General features: G+C 40.4%; 1 long non-coding RNA gene across 1 annotated transcript in view; it reads right to left on the bottom strand.

Annotated features, from left to right (window-relative positions):
* Positions 1-4,158: 4,158 nt before the first annotated feature.
* LOC147578206 (uncharacterized) overlaps positions 4,159-19,124 on the bottom strand; it is a 34,965-nt gene continuing 19,999 nt past the window's right edge. Inside the window, exon 5 of the long non-coding RNA XR_015254222.1 lies at positions 4,159-4,840. This is a non-coding gene — a long non-coding RNA (uncharacterized LOC147578206). The remainder of the gene's footprint in view (positions 4,841-19,124) is intronic.

The raw sequence follows: 19,124 nt of genomic DNA, 5'->3' as shown, positions 1-19,124 counted from the left end.
ATTCACAATAGCCAAGATGCGAAAGCAACTTAGTATCTGCCAAAGATGAATGGATAAAGAAGATGTATGTATAGATACAGTGGAGCATATTGTTCAACCACAAAAAAGGAAGGAAATCCTGCCATTTGCAACAACAGACATGGAATTTGAAGGCATTATGCTAGATGAAATAAGTCAGAGGAAGACAAACACTGTAAGATACCACCTATATGTGAAATCTAAAAATGCTGGATTCCTAGAAACAGAGAGTTAAAATAGTGGATGCCAGAGGCTGAGCAGATGGAGGAAATGGAAAGATATTGGTGTTAGAAGATAAATAAGTTCTGTGGAATCTACTGATCCAGCATCGCGATTACACTTAGCCATAATGCATTATATACTTGAAAGTTGTTCAGAAAGTAGATCTTAAGTGCTCTCACCACAAAAAATAAATGGTAATTATATGACAGATAGAACCGTTAGCTAATGCTATGGTGGTAATCATTTTTGCAATATCTAAGTGTATGAAATCAACATATTATACACATTAAACTTATACAATATTATATGTCAATTATATCTCAATAAAGCTAAGGAAAAAATGTCTCCAGGTGATTTTGATGATTGGTCAGATCTAGATCAACCCCACCATCCAGAAGTTAAATCCAGTTATCTATGCATTCATTTTTGTTTTTTTCATTTTGTTTTGTTCTGTTTTGTCTTTGAAAGAACAATTATGGAGCATCTGCTCTGTACTAGGAATAGCTCCAAACACTGGGGATACAGATGAATAAGACACAATGGCGGCATTTGAAGAGCTCACCATTTAAAACATACAGACATAAGATGTAGAATTAACAAAGAGCAGAGGGCATCAAAGGAGTATTACAGAAGAAGAAGGGCACTTAAAGTCTACAGAGGGTAGGGAAATCTTCTTGAAAGAGATGTTTGAGATATGAATTGAAATAAGGTTAGGAGTAGGGGCATCTGGGTGGCTCAGTCGGTTAAGTGTCTGACTTCAGCTCAGGTCATAATCTAGCAGTTCATGAGTTCGAACCCTGTGTCAGGCTCTGTGCTGACAGCTCAGAGCCTGAGCCTGCTTCTGATTCTGTGTCTGCCTCTCTCTCTGCCCTTCTTCTGCTTGTGCTCTGTCTCTCTCCCTCTCTCTCTCTCAAAACTAAATAAAACATTAAAAATAATTTTTTATAAATCAGTTTAGGAGTGTAGCAAACTAGAAGAGCAAACCTGAATGTGAGCATGAAGACAAGGAACACAATAATCAGGGCAGAGAACCAGAGGTAGTTCACAGCTGCATTCCGCAGATCTGCCAAGGGAGAATCTAGACTACACTTGAACATCTCCAACAACTTATCCTAACCCAAGTATTAATTTCTCTCCATCCATATCTTCCTACTTACTCTAAAAGTGAGAAAGAAGACAGTCACAGGAAGAAAAATAAATAGCTAAATCCATCTAGAGTTCTAGGCTATTTGGATTCCCCCCAAAAAAATTAAATCCTATTAATAGAACCTACAAATATTTTTAGTGGAAGTGGGTCACAGAGAACAAGAATACAACAGAACTCTCTATAATAAGAGACTTCTATGTCAAGGGCTTAATTTTATTCAAACACTGTTTCTGCCAGAATTCCTTTAGTTAGAGTGAGAAAAATCCACTCAAACCAGTTTAAGTAAGAGATAATTTATTGAGTTCAAAAATTAAAACCAGTTTAATATGAAGGCAGAGTTCACAGTCTCAAAAAATATCATACCACCTCTGGAACCTTTGGAACATACCACCTCTATCTCACCCACCTCTTGGCTTTGCCATTTTCTGTGTTGGTTTCATTCTCAGGGATACCCCTCCCACATGGTGGCAAAATGGCCATGAGCAGTTGCATACTTCTTTTCTAACTTTTCGGCATGTCTTGGGGACCCCTTTCAGGCACTTTCAATAATACCATTAAGAAAATTTCCAGTTCCAAAATAAATAAGGCTCAGAGATGAAGAGTCCAGCACAGGGAATATAGTCAGTAATACTGTAATAATGTGGTGACACAGGTAACCACACTTACTGCACTTGCTGTGATGAGCAATGGCAATGTGTAGAACTGTCAAATCACTATGTTGTACACTCAAAACTAATACAACATTCAATGCCAACTATACTTCAATTTTTAAAAAGAAGAAGGCTTTCAAAGGTCATAAGAATCAGATTCCCGCCCTTGAACCCATCGTTGTGGTCAAGAGGATGCAGGGTTATTACAGTCCAGGCTTTGGGTGATGGATCTTCACCTAGAACCAGAAGGAGAAACCATAGCCATCTAAAATACATGAACTAAGAATAAAGAAGAGGCAGTTAGTTCCCCCAAAGGAAATTCAGACTGCTGTCATGAGAAAAAGAAATGTTTTGAAGGCAAAAATATCAGATATTTATTACAAACATAGAAATGGATTAATTTGGCAGAGAGACTAAAGAGTAAAAAAAAACCCTTCTTCCCCTCAAAAAAAAATTTCCTTGGGAATTTTCCATAAATACACACTTTGGAAAATGTTAAAATTAAGGCAAATAAGCTCTATGCTAAAAATCTTCATCTCTCTACACTACTGTCATCATCATCACCATTGCCATATGTATACAAACTGGCCCAAAATGCACAGTATTGTCCTGAATAGAATCCTGACTATAAATGGGAGGCATTGGCCAAGATATGCTAAGGAACAGAACAGGAAACCACACACAAGTATAGATTTTCCCACTTAGATCCATGTGCATAGAATAGATCCAAAACATTCTTACTTATGACTTCGTAGGCCATCATGATTAGGGGGCAAGTCTCCCACAAGAAACAAAGACAAGAAGGATGCATTGTTAGTTGATACACATGACCAAAGGTATAATCCAAGGAGGGGTAAAATTTCTCATTGTGTATTCTCATCTTAGGGTGAGGGAAAAGCTCAGTATTATCTCTAGGCAAAGTATGGCTTCCTTTTTGATGCTAATAAAATAAGGAAATGTTTATTATACAGAATAATTTTTTCTTGATCAAGGTATTTTTCCAGAGAAAAAACTCAACATCTCATTAAAATTCTGTTTTTCCTCACAAAGAACACAGAACATTCTCAGTCACTGGTAATAACTTTGATAGCTGGCTCATAACAAATTCTAAAGCAAATCTTACACAGAGATTATTCAGTATTGTCAAAAATCCATCAGGACTTCATCAAAATTTCAAGCTGCTTTTCGAAAGACACTATTAAAATAATAAAAGACAAGCCATAGACCATAAGGAAATAATTGCACAACTTAACATATGATAAAGGTCTTAAATCTAGAATATGTATGTGCATGTGTGTATATATATATATATATATATATATACATATATATATATACATATATATATATGCATCTGTATACAGACCTGTATACAGATGCATATATATATATATATATATGTATATATATATATATATATATATATACACACATGCACATACAGACCTGTATACAGATGCATATATATAAGTATATCTTTCAAAAGTCAACAATAAGAAAAAAGCTAATTGAAAACTAGTCAAAAGATTTGAACAATCACCTACTAAAGATAATACGTAGGTGACAAATAAGCACATAAAAAAGTATGCTCAACGTCATTAGTCATCAGGGAAATACAAGTTTAAAACCACACTGAGATATACTACACGTTTTATACTTCCTAAGATAGCTAAAGTTAAAAAGAATGGCCATAGCAAATGTTGGTGAAGATAAGGAGGACATTGTCACTGCTGGTGGCAATATAAAACAGTACAAAATTTTGGAAAACAATTTGGCAATTTCTCTAAATATGCACTATCATATGATTCATCCATTTCACGTTATCATTTCATTTTTGCTTTCCCACCCAAGAGAAATGAAAGCAAAGATTTGTACATGAGGGGCACCTGAGTGGCTCAACTGGTTGAGCCTCCAACTTTGGCTCAGGTCATGATCTCATGGTTTGTGAGTTTGAGCCCTGCATCAGGCTCTCTGCTGTAAACACAGGCCCTCCTTCCTTCAAATCCTCTGTATCGCTCCCTCTCTGCTCCTCCCCACCACTGGCACTATCTCAAAAAAATAAATAAGTAAATAAATAAAATAATAATAAATAAACATAAAAATTGTACATAAACATAAAAATTTGTACATAAATATTTGTAGCAGCTTTATTATAGTAGCTAAAAACTAGAAGCCACCCAAATGCCATCAATAGGTTAATGGATAAACAAAAGTGGTATATCCATGTAATTGAATATTACACAGCAATAAAAAAAGAATAAACTAGTGATACACACTACCATATGGAGGAATCTCAAAATAATAATGCTGAGTAAAAGACAAAAAAGAGTACATACTGTATTAGTCCACTGATATAAAATTGTAAGAAATGCAAACTAATCTATGGGGACAGAAAGCAGATCACTGTTGTCCAGAAACTTGAGAGGGACAGGGATGAGTCCAGTGAGAGATATTACAAACAGTATGAGGATATTTTTTTGGAGTGATGAATTTGTTCATTGTGTTGATTTTGGTGATAGTTTCAAGAGTGCACATATTTTAGTCCATTTGGGCTGCTATAACAAAATACCATAGACTGGGTGGCTTATAAAACACAAAAACTTATTTTTCACCATTCTGCAGGCTGAGAAGTCCAAGATGAAGGCTCCAGCATGGTCAGATTCTGATGAGGGCCATCTTCCTGGTTGATCGTCAGTGCTTTATTGCTGTGCCCTTGCATGTTAGAAGGGGCAAGGTGTTTCTCTGGAGCCTTCTTTGTAAAGGTATTACCACCTCCCAAAGTCCACACCCCCTCCCACATCACCTGTGGGGTTAAGATTTCAACATATGAATTTTGGTGGACATAAACATTCAGACCATGCAGTATACATATTCCACATTTTATCACATTATGCACTTTATTATTTTTATTTTCTTCTTATTTTCATTTTTACATCACTCAGTGCTCATTATGATAAATTTACCCTTAATTCCTTTCACCTATTTCACTCATCCCCCTAGCAACCTTCCTCTGACAACCACTAGTTTGTTCTCTATATTTAAAAGTCTGTTTTTTTTTTCTCACACTCTGTCTCTCTCACACAAATAAATAAACATTAAAAAATATATAAAAATAAAAATATTAACAAAAAAAGGGGTGCCTGGGTGGCTCAGTCAGTTAAACATCTGACTTCGGCTCAGATCATGATCTCCCAGTTCGTGAGTTTGAGCCCCGCGTCGGACTCTGTGCTGACAGCTCAGAGCCTGGAGCCTGCTTCTGATTCTGTGTCTCCCTCTCTCTTTGCCCCTCCCCTGCTCACACTCTGTCTCTCTCCCTCTCACAAATAAACATTAAAAAAGAAATAAATAAATAAAAGTCTGGGTTTTTGTCTATTTTTTCTGTTTTGTTTCTTAAATTCCTATCACATTGTATAGCTTAAATATGTGCATGTTATTATATATCATTCATATCTCTATAAAGCTATTTTAGATAAAAGGGACCTTGGAGGAAGATGGCGGCGTAGGAGGACGCTGGGCTCACCGCGCGTCCTGCTGATCACTTAGATTCCACCTACACCTGCCTAAATAACCCAGAAAACCACCAGAGGATTAGCAGAACGGAGTCGCCGGAGCCAAGCGCAGACGAGAGGCCCACGGAAGAGGGTAGGAAGGGCGGCGAGGCGGTGCGCGCTCCACGGACTGGCGGGAGGGAGCCGGGGCGGAGGGGCGGCTCGCCGGCCAAGCAGAGCCCCCGAGTCTGGCTTGCAAAAAGCGGAGGGGCCTGACGGACTGTGTTCCGACAGCAAGCGCGACTTAGCGTCTGGGAAGTCATAAGTTAACAGCTCTGCTCAGAAAGCGGGAAGGCTGGAGGACAAAGGGAAGGAGAGCTGCTGAGCCCCCGGACGACAGAGCTCAGTTTGGTGGGGAACAAAGGCGCTCGCCAGCGCCATCTTCCCCGCCCATCCCCCAGCCAAAATCCCAAAGAGAACCAGTTCCTGCCAGGGAACTTGCTCGCTCCGCGCAAACACCCAACTCTGCGCTTCTGCGGAGCCAAACCTCCGGCAGCGGATCTGACTCCCTCCTGCTGCCACAGGGCCCCTCCTGAAGTGGATCACCTAAGGAGAAGCAAGCTAAGCCTGCCCCTCCTGCCCCTGTGCACCTTGCCTACCCACCCCAGCTAAGACGCCAGATCCCCAGCATCACAAGCCTGGCAGTGTGCAAGTAGCCCAGACAGACCACCCCACCCCACAGTGAATCCCACCCCTAGGAGAGGGGAAGAGAAGGCACGCACCAGTCTGACTGTGGCCCCAGCGGTGGGCTGGGAGCAGACATCAGGTCTGACTGCGGCTCCGCCCACCAACTCCAGTTATACACCACAGCACAGGGGAAGTGCCCTGCAGGTCCTCACCACGCCAGGGACTATCCAAAATGACCAAGCGGAAGAATTCCCCTCAGAAGAATCTCCAGGAAATAACAACAGCTAATGAGCTGATCAAAAAGGATTTAAATAATATAACAGAAAGTGAATTTAGAATAATAGTCATAAAATTAATCGCTGGGCTTGAAAACAGTATAGCTGACAGCAGAGAATCTCTTGCTACAGAGATCAAGGGACTAAGGAACAGTCACGAGGAGCTGAAAAACGCTTTAAACGAAATGCATAACAAAATGGAAACCACCACGGCTCGGATTGAAGAGGCAGAGGAGAGAATAGGTGAACTAGAAGATAAAGTTATGGAAAAAGAGGAAGCTGAGAAAAAGAGGGATAAAAAAATCCAGGAATATGAGGGGAAAATTAGAGAACTAAGTGATACACTAAAAAGAAATAATATACGCATCATTGGTATCCCAGAGGAGGAAGAGAGAGGGAAAGGTGCTGAAGGGGTACTTGAAGAAATAATAGCTGAGAACTTCCCTGAACTGGGGAAGGAAAAAGGCATTGAAATCCAAGAGGCACAGAGAACTCCCTTCAGACGTAACTTGAATCGATCTTCTGCACGACATATCATAGTGAAACTGGCAAAATACAAGGATAAAGAGAAAATTCTGAAAGCAGCAAGGGGTAAACGTGCCCTCACATATAAAGGGAGACCTATAAGACTCGTGACTGATCTCTCTTTTGAAACTTGGCAGGCCAGAAAGAATTGGCACGAGATTTTCAGGGTGCTAGACAGAAAAAATATGCAGCCGAGAATCCTTTATCCAGCAAGTCTGTCATTTAGAATAGAAGGAGAGATAAAGGTCTTCCCAAACAAACAAAAACTGAAGGAATTTGTCACCACTAAACCAGCCCTCCAAGAGATCCTAAGGGGGACCCTGTGAGACAAAGTACCAGAGACATCACTACAAGCATAAAACATACAGACATCACAATGACTCTAAACCCATATCTTTCTATAATAACACTGAATGTAAATGGACTAAATGCGCCAACCAAAAGACATAGGGTATCAGAATGGATAAAAAAACAAGACCCATCTATTTGCTGTCTACAAGAGACTCATTTTAGACCTGAGGACACCTTTAGATTGAGAGTGAGGGGATGGAGAACTATTTATCATGCTACTGGAAGCCAAAAGAAAGCTGGAGTAGCCATCCTTATATCAGACAAACTAGACTTTAAATTAAAGGCTGTAACAAGAGATGAAGAAGGACATTATATAATAGTGACAGGGTCTATCCATCAGGAAGAGCTAACAATTATAAATGTCTATGCGCCGAATACCGGAGCGCCCAAATATATAAAACAATTACTCATAAACACAAGCAACCTTATTGATAAGAATGTGGTAATTGCGGGGGACTTTAACACCCCACTTACAGAAATGGATAGATCATCTAGACACACGATCAATAAAGAAACAAGGGCTCTGAATGAGACATTGGATCAGATGGACTTGACAGATATATTTAGAACTCTGCATCCCAAAGCAACAGAATATACTTTCTTCTCGAGTGCACATGGAACATTCTCCAAGATAGATCATATACTGGGTCACAAAACAGCCCTTCATAAGTATACAAGAATTGAAATCATACCATGCATACTTTCAGACCACAATGCTATGAAGCTTGAAATCAACCACAGAAAAAAGTCTGGAAAACCTCCAAAAGCATGGAGGTTAAAGAACACCCTACTAACGAATGAGTGGGTCAACCAGGCAATTAGAGAAGAAATTAAAAAATATATGGAAACAAACGAAAATGAAAATACAACAATCCAAACGCTTTGGGACGCAGCGAAGGCAGTCCTGAGAGGAAAATACATTGCCATCCAGGCCTATCTCAAGAAACAAGAAAAATCCCAAATACAAAATCTAACAGCACACCTAAAGGAAATAGAAGCAGAACAGCAAAGGCAGCCTAAACCCAGCAGAAGAAGAGAAATAATAAAGATCAGAGCAGAAATAAACAATATAGAATCTAAAAAAACTGTAGAGCAGATCAACGAAACCAAGAGTTGGTTTTTCGAAAAAATAAACAAAATTGACAAACCTCTAGCCAGGCTTCTCAAAAAGAAAAGGGAGATGACCCAAATAAATAAAATCATGAATGAAAATGGAATTATTACAACCAATCCCTCAGAGATACAAACAATTATCAGGGAATACTATGAAAAATTATATGCCAACAAATTGGACAACCTGGAAGAAATGGACAAATTCCTGAACACCCACACTCTTCCAAAACTCAATCAGGAGGAATTAGAAAGCTTGAACAGACCCATCACCAGCGAAGAAATTGAATCGGTTATCAAAAATCTCCCAACAAATAAGAGTCCAGGACCAGATGGCTTCCCAGGGGAGTTCTACCAGACGTTTAAAGCAGAGATAATACCTATCCTTCTCAAGCTATTCCAAGAAATAGAAAGGGAAGGAAAACTTCCAGACTCATTCTATGAAGCCAGTATTACTTTGATTCCTAAACCAGACAGAGACCCAGTAAAAAAAGAGAACTACAGGCCAATATCCCTGATGAACATGGATGCAAAAATTCTCAATAAGATACTAGCAAATCGAATTCAACGGCATATAAAAAGAATTATTCACCATGATCAAGTGGGATTCATTCCTGGGATGCAGGGCTGGTTCAACATTCGCAAATCAATCAACGTGATACATCACATTAACAAAAAAAAGGAGAAAAACCATATGATCCTGTCAATCGATGCAGAAAAGGCCTTCGACAAAATCCAGCACCCTTTCTTAATAAAAACTCTTGAGAAAGTCGGGATAGAAGGAACATACTTAAAGATCATAAAAGCCATTTATGAAAAGCCCACAGCTAACATCATCCTCAATGGGGAAAAACTGAGAGCTTTTTCCCTGAGATCAGGAACACGACAGGGATGCCCACTCTCACCGCTGTTATTTAACATAGTGCTGGAAGTTCTAGCAACAGCAATCAGACAACAAAAGGAAATCAAAGGCGTCAAAATTGGCAAAGATGAAGTCAAGCTTTCACTTTTTGCAGATGACATGATATTATACATGGAAAATCCGATAGACTCCACCAAAAGTCTGCTAGAACTGATACATGAATTCAGCAAAGTTGCAGGATACAAAATCAATGTGCAGAAATCAGTTGCATTCTTATACACTAACAATGAAGCAACAGAAAGACAAGTAAAGAAACTGATCCCATTCACAATTGCACCAAGAAGCATAAAATACCTAGGAATAAATCTAACCAAAGATGTAAAGGATCTGTATGCTGAAAACTATAGAAAGCTTATGAAGGTAATTGAAGAAGATTTAAAGAAATGGAAAGACATTCCCTGCTCATGGATTGGAAGAATAAATATTATCAAAATGTCAATACTACCCAAAGCTATCTACACATTCAATGCAATCCCAATCAAAATTGCACCAGCATTCTTCTCGAAACTAGAACAAGCAATCCTAAAATTCATATGGAACCACAAAAGGCCCCGAATAGCCAAAGTAATTTTGAAGAAGAAGACCAAAGCAGGAGGCATCACAATCCCAGACTTTAGCCTCTACTACAAAGCTGTCATCATCAAGACAGCATGGTATTGGCACAAAAACAGACACATAGACCAATGGAATAGAATAGAAACCCCAGAACTAGACCCACAAACATATGGCCAACTCATCTTTGACAAAGCAGGAAAGAACATCCAATGGAAAAAAGACAGTCTCTTTAACAAATGGTGCTGGGAGAACTGGACAGCAACATGCAGAAGGTTGAAACTAGACCACTTTCTCACACCATTCACAAAAATAAACTCAAAATGGATAAAGGACCTGAATGTGAGACAGGAAACCATCAAAACCTTAGAGGAGAAAGCAGGAAAAGACCTCTCTGACCTCAGCCGTAGCAATCTCTTACTCGACACATCCCCCAAGGCAAGGGAATTAAAAGCAAAAGTGAATTGCTGGGACCTTATGAAGATAAAAAGCTTCTGCACAGCAAAGGAAACAACCAACAAAACTAAAAGGCAACCAACGGAATGGGAAAAGATATTTGCAAATGACATATCGGACAAAGGGCTAGTATCCAAAATCTATAAAGAGCTCACCAAACTCCACACCCGAAAAGCAAATAACCCAGTGAAGAAATGGGCAGAAAACATGAATAGACACTTCTCTAAAGAAGACATCCGGATGGCCAACAGGCACATGAAAAGATGTTCAGCGTCACTCCTTATCAGGGAAATACAAATCAAAACCACACTCAGATATCACCTCACGCCAGTCAGAGTGGCCAAAATGAACAAATCAGGAGACTATAGATGCTGGAGAGGATGTGGAGAAACGGGAACCCTCTTGCACTGTTGGTGGGAATGCAAATTGGTGCAGCCGCTCTGGAAAGCAGTGTGGAGGTTCCTCAGAAAATTAAAAATAGACCTACCCTATGACCCAGCAATAGCACTGCTAGGAATTTATCCAAGGGACACAGGAGTACTGATGCATAGGGGCACTTGTACCCCAATGTTCATAGCAGCACTCTCAACAATAGCCAAATTATGGAAAGAGCCTAAATGTCCATCAACTGATGAATGGATAAAGAAATTGTGGTTTATATACACAATGGAGTACTACGTGGCAATGAGAAAAAATGAAATATGGCCTTTTGTAGCAACGTGGATGGAACTGGAGAGTGTGATGCTAAGTGAAATAAGCCATACAGAGAAAGACAGATACCATATGGTTTCACTCTTATGTGGATCCTGAGAAACTTAAGAGAAACCCATGGGGGAGGGGAACAAAAAAAAAAAAAAAAAAAAAAAAAGAGGTTAGAGTGGGAGAGAGCCAAAGCATAAGAGACTGTTGAGAACTGAGAACAAACTAAGGGTTGATGGGGGGTGGGAGGGAGGAGAGGGTGGGTGATGGGTACTGAGGAGGGCACCTTTTGGGATGAGCACTGGGTGTTGTATGGAAACCAATTTGACAATAAATTTCATATATAAATAAAAAAAATAAAATAAAATAAAATAAAAAAAAAAAAAAAAAAAAAAAAAAGAAACTGATAAAAAAAAAAAAAAAAAAAAAAAAAAAAAAAAAAAAAAAAAAGCTATTTTAAAAATCCATCAATTTGCAAAAATTCCAGGTAAAGATACATGGTTCAAAAATCATAAAGCCATAACAATAATTGAAAGAAAAAACTACCAAAGGCATTAAGATAGGCTGAGTCCAACATTTGGGGGTGGATGCTTTGAACTTCCCCAGGCCTGCACTGAAAATACAAAACTGAATCTGGAGGTTAAATTATGTACGAACATCCATGGTGGCCATTGACAGGAAGGTGTCCTAAGGACAAACCAAAGTGATCATTTAGGACTGACAGCCTTGTAACTAACTATTCCCCTGTATCTACAGGGGGACATAAACCATAATTAAGCTGTTAAATCAGGATGGTAAAGTTTGAGTCCCATAATGGGAATGTGGTGGTTCATTTCCACTGTATCTCTACTTTGAAAATTTCCATGAGAAATATTTAAAGATAAATATATTTTGGTTCAGCCACACAGTAGAGTATTCTGTGGCCTCTAAAACTCCCGTTTTTCGCACTCGGTAGGGAAGATGGCGGCGTAGGAGGACGCTGGGCTCACCGCGCGTCCTGCTGATCACTTAGATTCCACCTACACCTGCCTAAATAACCCAGAAAACCGCCAGAGGATTAGCAGAACGGAGTCGCCGGAGCCAAGCGCAGACGAGAGGCCCACGGAAGAGGGTAGGAAGGGCGGCGAGGCGGTGCGCGCTCCACGGACTGGCGGGAGGGAGCCGGGGCGGAAGGGCGGCTCGCCGGCCAAGCAGAGCCCCCGAGTCTGGCTTGCAAAAAGCGGAGGGGCCTGACGGACTGTGTTCCGACAGCAAGCGCGACTTAGCGTCTGGGAGGTCATAAGCTAACAGCTCTGCTCAGAAAGCGGGAAGGCTGGAGGACAAAGGGAAGGAGAGCTGCTGAGCCCCCGGACGACAGAGCTCAGTTTGGTGGGGAACAAAGGCGCTCGCCAGCGCCATCTTCCCCGCCCATCCCCCAGCCAAAATCCCAAAGAGAACCAGTTCCTGCCAGGGAACTTGCTCGCTCCGCGCGCAAACACCCAACTCTGCGCTTCTGCGGAGCCAAACCTCCTGCAGCGGATCTGACTCCCTCCTGCTGCCACAGGGCCCCTCCTGAAGTGGATCACCTAAGGAGAAGCAAGCTAAGCCTGCCCCTCCTGCCCCTGTGCACTTGCCTACCCACCCCAGCTAAGACGCCAGATCCCCAGCATCACAAGCCTGGCAGTGTGCAAGTAGCCCAGACAGACCACCCCACCCCACAGTGAATCCCGCCCCTAGGAGAGGGGAAGAGAAGGCACGCACCAGTCTGACTGTGGCCCCAGAGGTGGGCTCGGGACAGACATCAGGTCTGACTGCGGCTCCGACCACCAACTCCAGTTATACACCACAGCACAGGGGAAGTGTCCTGCAGGTCCTCACCACGCCAGGGACTATCCAAAATGACCAAGCGGAAGAATTCCCCTCAGAAGAATCTCCAGGAAATAACAACAGCTAATGAGCTGATCAAAAAGGATTTAAATAATATAACAGAAAGTGAATTTAGAATAATAGTCATAAAATTAATCGCTGGGCTTGAAAACAGTATAGCTGACAGCAGAGAATCTCTTGCTACAGAGATCAAGGGCCTAAGGAACAGTCACGAGGAGCTGAAAAACGCTTTAAACGAAATGCATAACAAAATGGAAACCACCACGGCTCGGATTGAAGAGGCAGAGGAGAGAATAGGTGAACTAGAAGATAAAGTTATGGAAAAAGAGGAAGCTGAGAAAAAGAGAGATAAAAAAATTCAGGAGTATGAGGGGAAAATTAGAGAACTAAGTGATACACTAAAAAGAAATAATATACGCATCATTGGTATCCCAGAGGAGGAAGAGAAAGGGAAAGGTGCTGAAGGGGTACTTGAAGAAATAATAGCTGAGAACTTCCCTGAACTGGGGAAGGAAAAAGGCATTGAAATCCAAGAGGCACAGAGAACTCCCTTCAGACGTAACTTGAATCGATCTTCGGCACGACATATCATAGTGAAACTGGCAAAATACAAGGATAAAGAGAAAATTCTGAAAGCAGCAAGGGGTAAACGTGCCCTCACATATAAAGGGAGACCTATAAGACTCGTGACTGATCTCTCTTTTGAAACTTGGCAGGCCAGAAAGAATTGGCACGAGATTTTCAGTGTGCTAGACAGAAAAAATATGCAGCCGAGAATCCTTTATCCAGCAAGTCTGTCATTTAGAATAGAAGGAGAGATAAAGGTCTTCCCAAACAAACAAAAACTGAAGGAATTTGTCACCACTAAACCAGCCCTCCAAGAGATCCTAAGGGGGACCCTGTGAGACAAAGTACCAGAGACATCACTACAAGCATAAAACATACAGACATCACAATGACTCTAAACCCATATCTTTCTATAATAACACTGAATGTAAATGGATTAAATGCGCCAACCAAAAGACATAGGGTATCAGAATGGATAAAAAAACAAGACCCATCTATTTGCTGTTTACAAGAGACTCATTTTAGACCTGAGGACACCTTTAGATTGAGAGTGAGGGGATGGAGATCTATTTATCATGCTACTGGAAGCCAAAAGAAAGCTGGAGTAGCCATCCTTATATCAGACAAACTAGACTTTAAATTAAAGGCTGTAACAAGAGATGAAGAAGGGCATTATATAATACTGACAGGGTCTATCCATCAGGAAGAGCTAACAATTATAAATGTCTATGCGCCGAATACCGGAGCGCCCAAATATATAAAACAATTACTCACAAACATAAGCAACCTTATTGATAAGAATGTGGTAATTGCAGGGGACTTTAACACCCCACTTACAGAAATGGATAGATCATCTAGACGCACGGTCAATAAAGAAACAAGGGCCCTGAATGAGACATTGGATCAGATGGACTTGACAGATATATTTAGAACTCTGCATCCCAAAGCAACAGAATATACTTTCTTCTCGAGTGCACATGGAACATTCTCCAAGATAGATCATATACTGGGTCACAAAACAGCCCTTCATAAGTATACAAGAATTGAAATCATACCATGCATCCTTTCAGACCACAATGCTATGAAGCTTGAAATCAACCACAGAAAAAAGTCTGGAAAACCTCCAAAAGCATGGAGGTTAAAGAACACCCTACTAACGAATGAGTGGGTCAACCAGGCAATTAGAGAAGAAATTAAAAAATATATGGAAACAAACGAAAATGAAAATACAACAATCCAAACGCTTTGGGACGCAGCAAAGGCAGTCCTGAGAGGAAAATACATTGCAATCCAGGCCTATCTCAAGAAACAAGAAAAATCCCAAATACAAAATCTAACAGCACACCTAAAGGAAATAGAAGCAGAACAGCAAAGGCAGCCTAAACCCAGCAGAAGAAGAGAAATAATAAAGATCAGAGCAGAAATAAACAATATAGAATCTAAAAAAACTGTAGAGCAGATCAACGAAACCAAGAGTTGGTTTTTTGAAAAAATAAACAAAATTGACAAACCTCTAGCCAGGCTTCTCAAAAAGAAAAGGGAGAGGACCCAAATAGATAAAATCATGAATGAAAATGGAATGATTACAACCAATCCCTCAGAGATACAAACAATTATCAGGGAATACTATGAAAAATTATATGCCAACAAATTGGACAACCTGGAAGAAATGGACAAATTCCTGAACACCCACACTCTTCCAAAACTCAATCAGGAGGAAATAGAAAGCTTGAACAGACCCATCACCAGCGAAGAAATTGAATCGGTTATCAAAAATCTCCCAACAAATAAGAGTCCAGGACCAGATGGCTTCCCAGGGGAGTTCTACCAGACGTTTAAAGCAGAGATAATACCTATCCTTCTCAAGCTATTCCAAGAAATAGAAAGGGAAGGAAAACTTCCAGACTCATTCTATGAAGCCAGTATTACTTTGATTCCTAAACCAGACAGAGACCCAGTAAAAAAAGAGAACTACAGGCCAATATCCTTGATGAATATGGATGCAAAAATTCTCAATAAGATACTAGCAAATCGAATTCAACGGCATATAAAAAGAATTATTCACCATGATCAAGTGGGATTCATTCCTGGGATGCAGGGCTGGTTCAACATTCGCAAATCAATCAACGTGATACATCACATTAACAAAAAAAAAGAGAAGAACCATATGATCCTGTCAATCGATGCAGAAAAGGCCTTCGACAAAATCCAGCACCCTTTCTTAATAAAAACTCTTGAGAAAGTCGGGATAGAAGGAACATACTTAAAGATCATAAAAGCTATTTATGAAAAGCCCACAGCTAACATCATCCTCAACGGGGAAAAACTGAGAGCTTTTTCCCTGAGATCAGGAACACGACAGGGATGCCCACTCTCACCGCTGTTGTTTAACATAGTGCTGGAAGTTCTAGCATCAGCAATCAGACAACAAAAGGAAATCAAAGGCGTCAAAATTGGCAAAGATGAAGTCAAGCTTTCGCTCTTTGCAGATGACATGATATTATACATGGAAAATCCGATAGACTCCACCAAAAGTCTGCTAGAACTGATACATGAATTCAGCAAAGTTGCAGGATACAAAATCAATGTACAGAAATCAGTTGCATTCTTATACACTAACAATGAAGCAACAGAAAGACAAATAAAGAAACTGATCCCATTCACAATTGCACCAAGAAGCATAAAATACCTAGGAATAAATCTAACCAAAGATGTAAAGGATCTGTATGCTGAAAACTACAGAAAGCTTATGAAGGTAATTGAAGAAGATTTAAAGAAATGGAAAGACATTCCCTGCTCATGGATTGGAAGAATAAATATTATCAAAATGTCAATACTACCCAAAGCTATCTACACATTCAATGCAATCCCAATCAAAATTGCACCAGCATTCTTCTCGAAACTAGAACAAGCAATCCTAAAATTCATATGGAACCACAAAAGGCCCCGAATAGCCAAAGTAATTTTGAAGAAGAAGACCAAAGCAGGAGGCATCACAATCCCAGACTTTAGCCTCTACTACAAAGCTGTCATCATCAAGACAGCATGGTATTGGCAGAAAAACAGACACATAGACCAATGGAATAGAATAGAAACCCCAGAACTAGACCCACAAACGTATGGCCAACTCATCTTTGACAAAGCAGGAAAGAACATCCAATGGAAAAAAGACAGTCTCTTTAACAAATGGTGCTGGGAGAACTGGACAGCAACATGCAGAAGGTTGAAACTAGACCACTTTCTGACACCATTCACAAAAATAAACTCAAAATGGATAAAGGACCTGAATGTGAGACAGGAAACCATCAAAACCTTAGAGGAGAAAGCAGGAAAAGACCTCTCTGACCTCAGCCGTAGCAATCTCTTACTCGACACATCCCCAAAGGCAAGGGAATTAAAAGCAAAAGTGAATTACTGGGACCTTATGAAGATCAAAAGCTTCTGCACAGCAAAGGAAACAACCAACAAAACTAAAAGGCAACCAACGGAATGGGAAAAGATATTTGCCAATGACATATCGGACAAAGGGCTAGTATCCAAAATCTATAAAGAGCTCACCAAACTCCACACCCGAAAAGCAAATAACCCAGTGAAGAAATGGGCAGAAAACATGAATAGACACTTCTCTAAAGAAGACATCCGGATGGCCAACAGGCACATGAAAAGATGTTCAGCGTCGCTCCTTATCAGGGAAATACAAATCAAAACCACACTCAGGTATCACCTCACGCCAGTCAGAGTGGCCAAAATGAACAAATCAGGAGACTATAGATGCTGGCGAGGATGTGGAGAAACGGGAACCCTCTTGCACTGTTGGTGGGAATGCAAATTGGTGCAGCCGCTCTGGAAAGCAGTGTGGAGGTTCCTCAGAAAATTAAAAATAGACCTACCCTATGACCCAGCAATAGCACTGCTAGGAATTTATCCAAGGGACACAGGAGTACTGATGCATAGGGGCACTTGTACCCCAATGTTCATAGCAGCACTCTCAACAATAGCCAAATTATGGAAAGAGCCTAAATGTCCATCAACTGATGAATGGATAAAGAAATTGTGGTTTATATACACAATGGAGTACTACGTGGCAATGAGAAAAAATGAAATATGGCCTTTTGTAGCAACGTGGATGGAACTGGAGAGTGTGATGCTAAGTGAAATAAGCCATACAGAGAAAGACAGATACCATATGGTTTCACTCTTATGTGGATCCTGAGAAACTTAAGAGAAACCCATGGGGGAGGGGAACAAAAAAAAAAAAAAAAAAAAGAGGTTAGAGTGGGAGAGAGCCAAAGCATAAGAGACTGTTGAGAACTGAGAGCAAACTGAGGGTTGAAGGGGGGTGGGAGGGAGGAGAGGGTGGGTGATGGGTACTGAGGAGGGCACGTTTTGGGATGAGCACTGGGTGTTGTATGGAAACCAATTTGAGAATAAATTTCATATATAAATAAAAAAAAAAAAACAAAAAAAAACAAAAAAAAAAACTCCCGTTTTTCAAAGAACATTTAGTAATCTGAAGAACAGCTCAAAACAACATAAGGAGAAAAGGCAGGATAAAAATTAAGTATATATCACGATCCCCAGTTACTTGTGGATGGGTTTCTAAACAAGGATATGAATCTAAATGTCTACAGTGGTGGCCTCTATGTGAGGGGATTATAAGTGATATTGTTTTCATTTTTTACCTCTATTTTTAAAAATTGTCTTCAATAAATGGATCATATTAAACACACACATAACAGTTAAAGTATGTTTGTGTATTTATAAGGTTTTAGTGTTCATTGGCTGAGGTGCTTTAGGTGTTTCTACCCAAAGGTGAAATTAGATAATAAGAGATTGGGGGCTGTCTCCAGGCCTACAATTGTATAGCATGTCTCAAATCTGGCAGCACATGAGAATGACATAGACTATTTTTATTTATTTTTATTTTTTTAATTATTTATTTGAGAGAGAGTGATAAAAGAGAGAGAGAGAGAAAGAGCAGGGGAGGGGCAGAGAGAGAAGGAGATAGAGGATCCAAAGCAGGCTCCATGCTGACTACAGAGAGCTCAATGTAGGGCTCGAACTCACGAGCCATGAGATCATGACTTGAGCCAAAGTTGGACACTTAACCAACTGAGCCACCCAGGTGCCCCTGACATAGACTGTTTTTAAAAATACTGATGCCTGGGCCTCATTCAAAGAACCCCTCATATAGTTGACCTTCAAAAAAAAAAAAAAAACCAAAAATTTATTGAGAGAGAGAGAGAGAAGACAGAGTGTGCACAATCAGGGGAGGGGCAGAAAAAGAATCCCAAGCAGGCTCCATGCTCAGCCCAGAGCCTGAAATGGGACTTAATCTCACAGCCATGAGATCATGACCTGCACCAAGATCAAGAGTCGGCACTTAACTGATTGAGCCACCCAGATGCCCTATAGATGGTCTTAAGTAGAGCCCCAGTATGAGTTTTACTTGTTTTTGTTTTGGGATTTTTGTCCAGGATGGAGGAAGTTTTTTCCATGCTTTCTCTCTCTCTCTCTCTCTCTCTCTCTCTCTCTCTCTCTCTCTCTCTTTAACTTCTGTCCAAGTGAACCTAATTTGAAGTCAGGATT

This window comes from Puma concolor, chromosome C1 (assembly GCF_028749965.1).
Source record: "Puma concolor isolate L17-30 chromosome C1, mPumCon1.1.hap2, whole genome shotgun sequence".
Classification (NCBI taxonomy): Eukaryota; Metazoa; Chordata; class Mammalia; order Carnivora; family Felidae; genus Puma; species Puma concolor.
The sequence above is the reverse complement of the archived record's forward strand: the minus strand, read 5'-3'. Positions and strand labels throughout refer to the sequence as shown.